The sequence below is a fragment of the Oncorhynchus kisutch genome, linkage group LG6 (assembly GCF_002021735.2).
Source record: "Oncorhynchus kisutch isolate 150728-3 linkage group LG6, Okis_V2, whole genome shotgun sequence".
Classification (NCBI taxonomy): Eukaryota; Metazoa; Chordata; class Actinopteri; order Salmoniformes; family Salmonidae; genus Oncorhynchus; species Oncorhynchus kisutch.
Genome location: NC_034179.2, coordinates 80,937,472 through 80,946,920, shown reverse-complemented (window position 1 = coordinate 80,946,920; position 9,449 = coordinate 80,937,472).

Here is a 9,449-nt window from a genome sequence, read left to right as displayed (position 1 = left end):
TTTTCTTTTGTTAGTTTGCCGTCATACGGACAATTCCAGTGCTCTCTCTCAGGCAAATCACTCTATCCTCACCAGGAATCCACTCATTTGCTGTACATATCTGTGAAGAGCCACTATAATGGAAGTCAGAAACCAGGAACATTTGGCCGAGACTGCAGGCTTAAGAATAGCTCCATCGGCAGAGAGCCCAGTGGGCCTGTCTAAATTGTGTTTTTTTTTGCACAAAATGGTCATTACTTGGCTTATAATGGGGGCCTCAAGGGGAAAAAAATGGGCTGGTGTTGGGGCCTCAAAGAACAAAACGAGCCAATGTGTTATAAATGTCTGGGGCGATTTCTGTTCCCAGTCCGTCCCTGTCCATTGGCCATTTAGAGTGGTCAGTCATTTAATTGGGCGATTTCCTCCCTGATGCATATCCCCAGTGGCAGCAGACCTCTGTACATTACAGAGATATTGCGACAGGGAGAGACCTCCCCCACAATGCCTGAAAGGTCACCCATCTCTCTCCTGCCTCCATCATTAGAAAAAATACTGGTTGTAAATTATAAACCAGCAGTCCCCTCTAGCCCATTGGAGGAGCTAAGCAGGTGAATTAAAAACCGAAGCAACCAAACCAAAGTTACTGCACACGTCACCACTTCCTGTGTTCCCCATCTCTTCTCCAAGACCCAAATGTCTGCTGAGGACACTGCATCCTCAGTTACACATCATGTGTCCTAATTATATTTTTTCACTCAAGAGTGATTGACATTCTGTGCCTGATGAGATGATCCAAAGCAAGCTGCTCAGTGTTCTCAGGACCATGGAAGTTGTGGTTGCGTGGGAGGTGTTGTGTAAGAAATGGCTGAATTGTTACACCGCCTGCGATGGCATTGACAAATAAGGTATGAAATGGAGTAGTGAGCTGTGTGTAGGAGTGTGTACTTTATAGAAACAGAATTCTAGACCCAGGAGGACTTCTTTTCTGTTTTCTATCTTTTTCCTCTTCCTTTCAGCTGAAGAGAGGCAATCGCTGGCCCACCTCAAAACATTAGGCAGCCTTGAATGACACACACAGACGCACATGGACACAAACATATGCACACACATACGCACACACTATCACGCTCTACCTCATTTTCTCGAGGCAATCATAACATTGTGCAAAAAGCTTGCTGAGTAATGCAGCAACATTTTTTCAATTTGTCTCAGAGCAGTGTCAATGTTCTCCCCCTTTAGTTGGAAGCCTACGTTTATTTTATTTATTTATTTTTATTTCACCTTTATTTAACCAGGTAGGCCAGTTGAGAACAAGTTCTGATTTACAACTGCGACCTGGCTAAGATAAAGCAAAGCAGTGCGACACAAACAACAACACAGAGTTACACATGGAATAAACAAACATACAGTCAATAACACAATAGAAAGAAAAGTCTATATACAGTGTGTGCAAATGGCATGAGGAGGTAAGGCAATAAATAGGCCATAGCGGCGAAGTAATTACAATTTAGCAAATGAACACTGGAGTGACAGATGTGCAGAAGATGATGTGCAAGTAGAAGTACTGGTGTGCAAAAGAGCAAAAAAGTAGATAAAAACAATTTGGGGAGGAGGTAGGTAGATTGGATGGACTATTTACAGATGGGCTGTGTACAGCTGCAGCGATCGGTTAGCTGCTCAGATAGCTAATGTTTAAAGTTAGAGAGGGAGATAGAAGTCTCCAACTTCAGCGATTTTTGCAATTCGTTCCAGTCATTGGCAGCAGAGAACTGGAAGGAAAGGCGGCCAAAGTAGGTGTTGGCTTTGGGGATGACCAGAAAGATATACCTAAATTAAATCACCGAAATCGAGAATCGGTAGGATAGTCAGTTTTACGAGGGTATCTTTGGCGGAATGAGTGAAGGAGGCTTTGTTGCGAAATAGGAAGCCGATTCTAGATTTAATTTTGGATTGGATATGTTTAATATGAGCCTGGAAGAAGAGTTTACAGTCTAGCCAGACACCTAGGGGTTTGTAGTTGTCCACATATTCTAAGTCAGAACTGTCCAGAGTAGTAATGCTGGTCGGGCGGGTGGGTGCGGGCAGCGATCGGTTGAAAAGCATGCATTTAGTTTAACTATCATTTAAGAGCAGTTGGAGGCCACGGAAGGAGTGTTGTATGGCATTGAAGCTCGTTTGGAGGTTAGTTAACATACTGTCCAAAAAAGGGCCAGATGTATACAGAATGGTGTCGTCTGCATAGAGGTGGATCAGAGAGTCACCAGCAGCAAGAGCGACATCATTGATATATACAGAGAAAAGAGTCGGCCCGAGAATTGAACCCTGTGGTAACCCCATAGGGACTGCCAGAGGTCCAGACAACCAATCTGACACACTGAACTCTATCTGAGAAGTAGTTGGTGAACCAGGTGAGGCAGTCATTTGAGAAAATAAGGCTTTTGAGTCTGCCGATAAGAATACGGTGATTGACAGAGTCAAAAGCCTTGGCCAGGTCGATGAAGACGTCTGAACACTACTGTCTTTTATCGATGGAGGTTATGATATCGTTTAATACCTTGAACGTGGCTGAGGTGCACCCGTGACCAGCTCGGAAACCGGACTGCACAGCGGAGATGGTACGGTGGGATTCAAAAATGTCAGTGATCTGTTTATTAACTTGGCTTTCAAAGACTTTAGAAAGGCAGGGCAGGATGGATATAGGTCTATAACAGTTTGGGTCTAGAGTGTCACCCCCTTTGAAGAGGGGGATGACCGCGGCAGCTTTCCAATCTTTAAGGATCTCGTATAATATGAAAGAGAGGTTGAACAGACTGGTAATAGGGGTTGCAGCAATGGCGGCGGATAGTTTTAGAAAGAGAGGGTGCAGATTGTCTAGCCCAGCTGATTTGTACGGGTCCAGGTTTTGCAGCTCTTTCAGAACATCTGCCATCTGGATTTGGGTGAAGCAGACGCTGGGGAGGCTTGGGCAAGTAACTGCGGGGGGTGCGGAGTTGTTGGCCAGGGTTGGGGTAGCCAGGAGGAAATCATGGCCAGCCGTAGAGAAATGCTTATTGAAATTCTCAATTTTCTTGGATTTATTGGTGGTGACAGTGTTTCCTGTCCTCAGTACAGTGGGCAGCTGGGAGGAGGTGCTCTTATTCTCCATGGACTTTACAGTGTCCCAAACTTTTGGAGTTAGAGCTACAGGATGCAAATTTCTGTTTGAAAAAGCTAGCCTTTGCTTTCCTGACTGACTGTGTGTATTGGTTCCTAACTTCCCTGAAAAGTTGCATATCGCGGGGACTATTCGATCAAAGTGCAGTCCGCCACAGGATGTTTTTGTGCTGGTCGAGGGCAGTCAGGTCTGGAGTGAACCAAGGGCTATATCTGTTCTTAGTTCTACATTTTTTGAAAGGGGCCTGCTTATTTAAGGTGGTGAGGACATTTCTTTAAAGAACAACCAGGCATCCTCTACTGACGGGATGAGGTCAATATCCTTCCAGGATACCCAAGCCAGGTCGATTAGAAAGACCTGCTCGCAGAAGTGTTTTAGGGAGCGTTTGACCGTGATGAGGGGTGGTCGTTTTACCGCAGACCCATAGCAGATGCAGGCAATGAGGCAGTGATTGCAGAGATCCTGATTGAAAACAGCGGAGGTGTGTTTGGAGGGCAGGTTGGTCAGGATAATATCTATGAGGGTGCCCATGTTTACAGATTTAGGGTTGTACCTGGTGGGTTCCTTGATAATCTGTGTGAGATTGATTTTAGATTGTAGGACTGCCGGTGTGTTAAGCATATCCCAGTTTAGGTCACCTAACAGAACGAACTCTGAAGATAGTTGGGGGGCAATCAATTCACATACTTTGCTTTGATGAGAGATTTAGTATTTGCTGTGCTACTAAAAAAACATGAAACATACTGTATGTGTATGATACTATTTCCAAGACGATTTCTAGTTAAGTGCTCTTACCTCATTTGTTTTTATAGTTTGTTTTATTGAACTTTTGCGGGTGGGTCACCATTGAGACCAGGGTCTCATTCTCAAGGGAGCCCTGTGAACATGAACACACAATTCAATACAACATAAAGCAAAATAACATCAACACAATACAACACATACAGTACAACAAGATTAATCAAAACAAGCACAACTATCACATATCTCCCTCAAAATGTATCTAAACTGTCAAATGGTGACAGCTTCAAGTTAGCCTGAAGGCAATGCCACGCTCTCATCATTGAAATGAAACGTACCTCTCGTTATCTCATCCTCAAACAGCCTTGCTTAGTCTTTTATCCAAGACTCATCTAAATCTATAAAGAAATTACTACAGACCGTTTGTATCTATGTGTGTATTCATGTTTGGTGGTGGGTTGTTCTGAATGCTTGGCAGTGCTCTCTTTCATCCTTCAAATGAGAGTGAGATGCAGGTGCCCACACTCCTCTTAATGAGAGAGACTAGCCTCCTCTCATTCGCTCAACTACTTCTGCTATTCAAGCAATTACTATTTCCAATATGACATAGCAGCATCTTCAGTGGAGTGCCAGAGAGGATCATGTGACCTTGCACCAGCTGGCCCCAGGGTCATCAACAGAGGGACAGAAAGGGAGATTGAGGGCTGGAAGTATGGAACTCGTCATTTAATAAACCTCTTCTGGTTTAACTAATGCTGGAAACACACATAACCTGCTTAGACCCATGCCCCTATGTTAATACCACACACACATATTTTAGTCAGCGATTGAGCCGTATTGGAGGGAAGAGTTGCCTACATACTAGGTTTCTGTTGTGGTAATGTAATAATGACGTCTCTGAGGAAAGGTTGTACAAGGTCATCCTGGGTCAGGAAAAGAAAGAGGGAAAATTAATGAACAAATATCCTCATTCTCTCCCCCTCAGCCTGTTAGGAAAGAGAGAGATTCCACAGACTAGAGTTTGGAGGCTTCAATAGAACAAGGATGAAAGAAGAAGATTTGGGTACTGTCGTGCCGAGAGATTGCCACAGTTGAAGAGTGAATCTCAAACCATATCTCAAATAGAGATTGAAATAATGATTTGATTGTGTATTATACCAATAGTGTAATGATGAGATAATATGTTATATTAATTATTCAGTATGAAACATATTGTCTATGCTGTTAAGAGATATGGACTAACATTATTTTTGTTACTACCTTTGATTCTGCCTATTGTATTTCAAATAGAGCATGTTGTTTCAGTATTCAGTATAGGATATGTACCAGAGGAAACTGCAGGGAGACAGGAACGGTTAGCATTGAGACCCCCATGTTGCGAGACCAGGCCAGGAGGCATCATGTACAGTTTTTGTGGAAGAGTGTCTGTCAAATGTTGGCATAGCAATGATTCAAAAGCTGTCATGTGGGAAATCAGTACGCTATTATGTTGAATGTGTGAGATGACCTTCAAACATTGTCCCCTCAGACAATTGGAAACACAACAACGAAATTACAGTGAATGAAGCTACAGTACAGTACATTCAACCATTTTGTATAGGTGAATATTATGTTCTGTTTCCCCAAGGTGTTTTACATAACCAGCAGCCTTCAACATTATGAGATGGATCTGATCCAAAACTCCTCTGGCCACAGTACTGTGGGCAGCACATACCACCTAATACAGCATCAACATGTTCACATGCTCTGTTTTCCCTCTGCATCGCAATGAGATCTGCTCATTGAAATTCCTTAAATGCTTCGCCTCGGATGGGGCCAGGCTTTCTCATTTGCAGCCGGTGGCGGAGTCCTGAACCTGGGAACTAACCTCAGTTGACCCCTCCGCTTTAATCTAAGAAGCTGTTTGGGGCATTGTGCATCAATTGCGCCCACAGAGTGTCTGTATGCAGAATCAGCTTCGACTCCAGCTGATTGCCTTTCTGTCTTTAGCTCAGTGAGGCTCTGTGATACTAGGTGACGGTGGAAACTGCCTCCTTGATCCTCCTCACTGGCAGCATCGTTGAGCATGGTGTCATGGGACCGCCCTGACTTGGCACATACTGCCCTTCTTATTCTCTGAAAGCCACATGTTTATATGTCTGGTGTCTTGTTAGGACTGAGCTCTTCCTTACCATGTGTCATAACCAGGAATAACTCTAGGCTCTAGCTACAGTCACTAGGCCCAAGTCAACAGGAATGTACTGTCTGTGGCCTGATTTCCCTCCACTATAACCTGTAATGTCTCTTCATCTAACGCCACTATAACCTGTAATGTCTCTTCATCTAACTCCACTATAACCTGTAATGTCTCTTCATCTAACTCCACTATAACCTGTAATGTCTCTTCATCTAACTCCACTATAACCTGTAATGTCTCTTCATCTAACTCCACTATAACCTGTAATGTCTCTTCATCTAACTCCACTATAACCTGTAATGTCTCTTCATCTAACTCCACTATAACCTGTAATGTCTCTTCATCTAACTCCACTATAACCTGTAATGTTGTAGCTCCCTTCAGTAACCACGAGCACAACCGTTCCTTGATTTTAACTGGCGGCTTTATTCTGTAGTTTTAGTCAGAATTATCACCTTCCGTGAGAACTATAAAGTAAATGAAAAATACAGTTAAGTATACTCTTACAACCTTATCTTACGAGTGACATATTAGCTTGGTATAACTCTGAAGTGCTTACATACATAACAGTTTAACCGGCGTTATAACGGGTTCAGATTAAACACATGAATAAAGGAAAAAATACCTCATTGGCTGCTTATTACAGAAGGGAGGAAATCAAACTTCACACTTATTATTCCTGGCATGAATTCACACTTCATCCTAACATACACTCTTCAACCTTTATGAACTACACCCGATGACATGAAAACTTAGCTAACGCAGCGCAGGATTGCCTTCCCTCCAAAAGTGTGTTGCTACAATAAGGATCCCCGTTACAACAGTATTAGCTACGTAGTTCCGATTGTATTATCATTTCCCCCGCACAGCGGATACATAAACAATTCAAACAAAAGACAACGACATAACCTGTAAGTCTAACTGTCAGTTACAAATGTCTCTTCATCTAACTCCACTATAACCTGTAATGTCTCTTCATCTAACTCCACTATAACCTGGAATGTCTCTTGATTACAGGAGAAGGTGAAAATCTTCAAAGATCCTCGGCGTACACCTCATTGACAATCTGAAATCTTCCACCCACACAGACAGTTTGGTGAAGAAGGTGCAACAGCGCCTCTTCAACCTCAGGAGGCTGAAGAAATGTGGCTTGTCACCTAAAACCCTCACAAACTTATACAGATGCACAATTGAGAGCATCCTGTCGGGCTGTATCACCGCCTGGTACGGGAACTGCACTACCCGCAACCGCAGGGCTCTCCAGAGGGTGGTGCGGTCTGCCCAACGCATCACCGTGGGCACACTTCCTGCCCTCCAGGACACCTTCAGCACCCAATGTCACAGGAAGGCCAAAAAGATCATCAAGGACACCGACCACCTAAGCCACATCCTGTTCACCCCACTACCATCCATAATGCGAGGTCAGTACAGGTGCGTCAAAGCTGAGACCTAGAGACTGAAAAACAGCATCTATCTCCAGGCCAGCAGACTGTTAAATAGCCATCACTAGCCAGCTACCACCCGGTTACTCAGCTCTGCACCTTAGAGGCTGCTGCCCTATATACATAGACATGGAATCACTGGCCACTTTAATAATGGAACACTAGTCACTTTAATAATGTTTACATACTGCTTTACTCATCTCATATGCAGATACTGTATTCTATTCTACTGTATTTTAGTCAATGCCACTCCGACATTGCTCGTCCTAACATTTATATATTTTTACTTTTAGATTTGTGTGTATTGTTGATACTACTGCACTGTTGGAGCTAGGAACACAAGTATTTCGCTACACCTACAATATCATCTGCTTCAATGTGTCTTCGTCTAACTCCAGGGCTCAGTCAAACACGTCCTGATGTGGCTGAGAGCTGGAGCTGTGAACTTAGTGACAGCAGCGTTTGTACTTTGGCTTAACACCCTTTGATGTCCATAGGAGGGTGTCTGATTGAAGTTTCTTTACCAGGCAGTCACACAGAGACACACATGTGGCAGATCAGAGCTGGTCTCACAAGGACCTAGAGGCTGAGCTGAGCTGTGTGTTCACAGATACAATAACAACATTTGATTTGAAACTTAATCACCATCCAAATCAGCTTATCAGACAGTGCCTGGAGCGGTTGTGGACCAGTGGTTGTACAGTGGATAAGGAGCCTGCTCCAGGTTCCCCGTTCTCAATCATATGTTGTTGAGCGCAGGCACACCAAAGTCTCAGCCAAAAAGCTAGTCTTAATGATTTACTTAATTTCTCTCAAAGCTTTATTGACACTTAGCTCTACGGAGTGTGTGTTTGTCTACATCAGGGATCCCCAACCCTGGAGAGCTACAGTCCTGTAGGTTTTTGCTCCAACCCCAGTTGTAACTAACCTGATTCAGTTAATCAACCAGCTAATTATTAGAATCAGATGCGCTAGATTAGGGTTGGCGTGTAAACCTACAGGACGGTAGCGCTCCGGGAACAGGGTTGGAGAGCCCTGGTCTACATCTTTGGCTAAAAGCAACACAGTCACAGCAGGCTTTCAAGTAGTGATTCAATGACAGTCTTTATCATTAGGACTCCACACAGAGCTCATGTTTGATTACTGAAACAACTGTTTCAGCAGCATCCAGTCACACGCTGTATTGTAACCTACTATGCTGTACATGAGGAGGAGAGAACAGCCAAAGCACCCGTACATAACATGGGTGTTTGAATAAACCCTTAACTGTATGTGTGAAAATGATGAATTGCCAAAGCCATTTCCTATTTTGTATCAAACTTTTGATTGTGAGATGCCTGTTTGCTCAGAGTCTAGTTGCCAGAAGGATGGATCAAAGGGTTCAGCAGACATACCTGTCATGAGTCAGAGGAATAAACCTCTTCATCCTGCCTCTCTGCAACTCCTCTATTCCCCTACAGGCAACATGAGAGAGTGATGCCTGTGGTTGGAATCAATACCAGAGGCTACTAGAGAAAATACGAGTTTATTTTAAGACAGAGTGGATTTCTGTGGTAGTACATGTCAGTTTCCGACACATCACAGTACTATGCTGTAGCCCTGGAGGGGAGATGATGTCTAGGTAGCTGTTGTAAAAGTAGGCCCCAGTAGAACTTGGATACTGGTATACACACTCCCCTCCATATGTATTTGGACAGTTAAACATTTGTATTTGGCTCTATACACCAGAATTTTAAATTTGAGATTAAATGTTTCAAATACCCTTTTATTTGAGGGTATTCTCATATATATTACTATCTGTTCTACCATTTAGAAATGAAAACACTATGTATCTAGTCCCCCCCATGAGAATAAGTCAGTAGTATTTGGACAAATTCACTTATAGTGTATTCAAATAGTCAAAAGTTTAGTATTTGGTCCCATACAGTATTGTCACGACTTCTACTGAAGGTGGCTC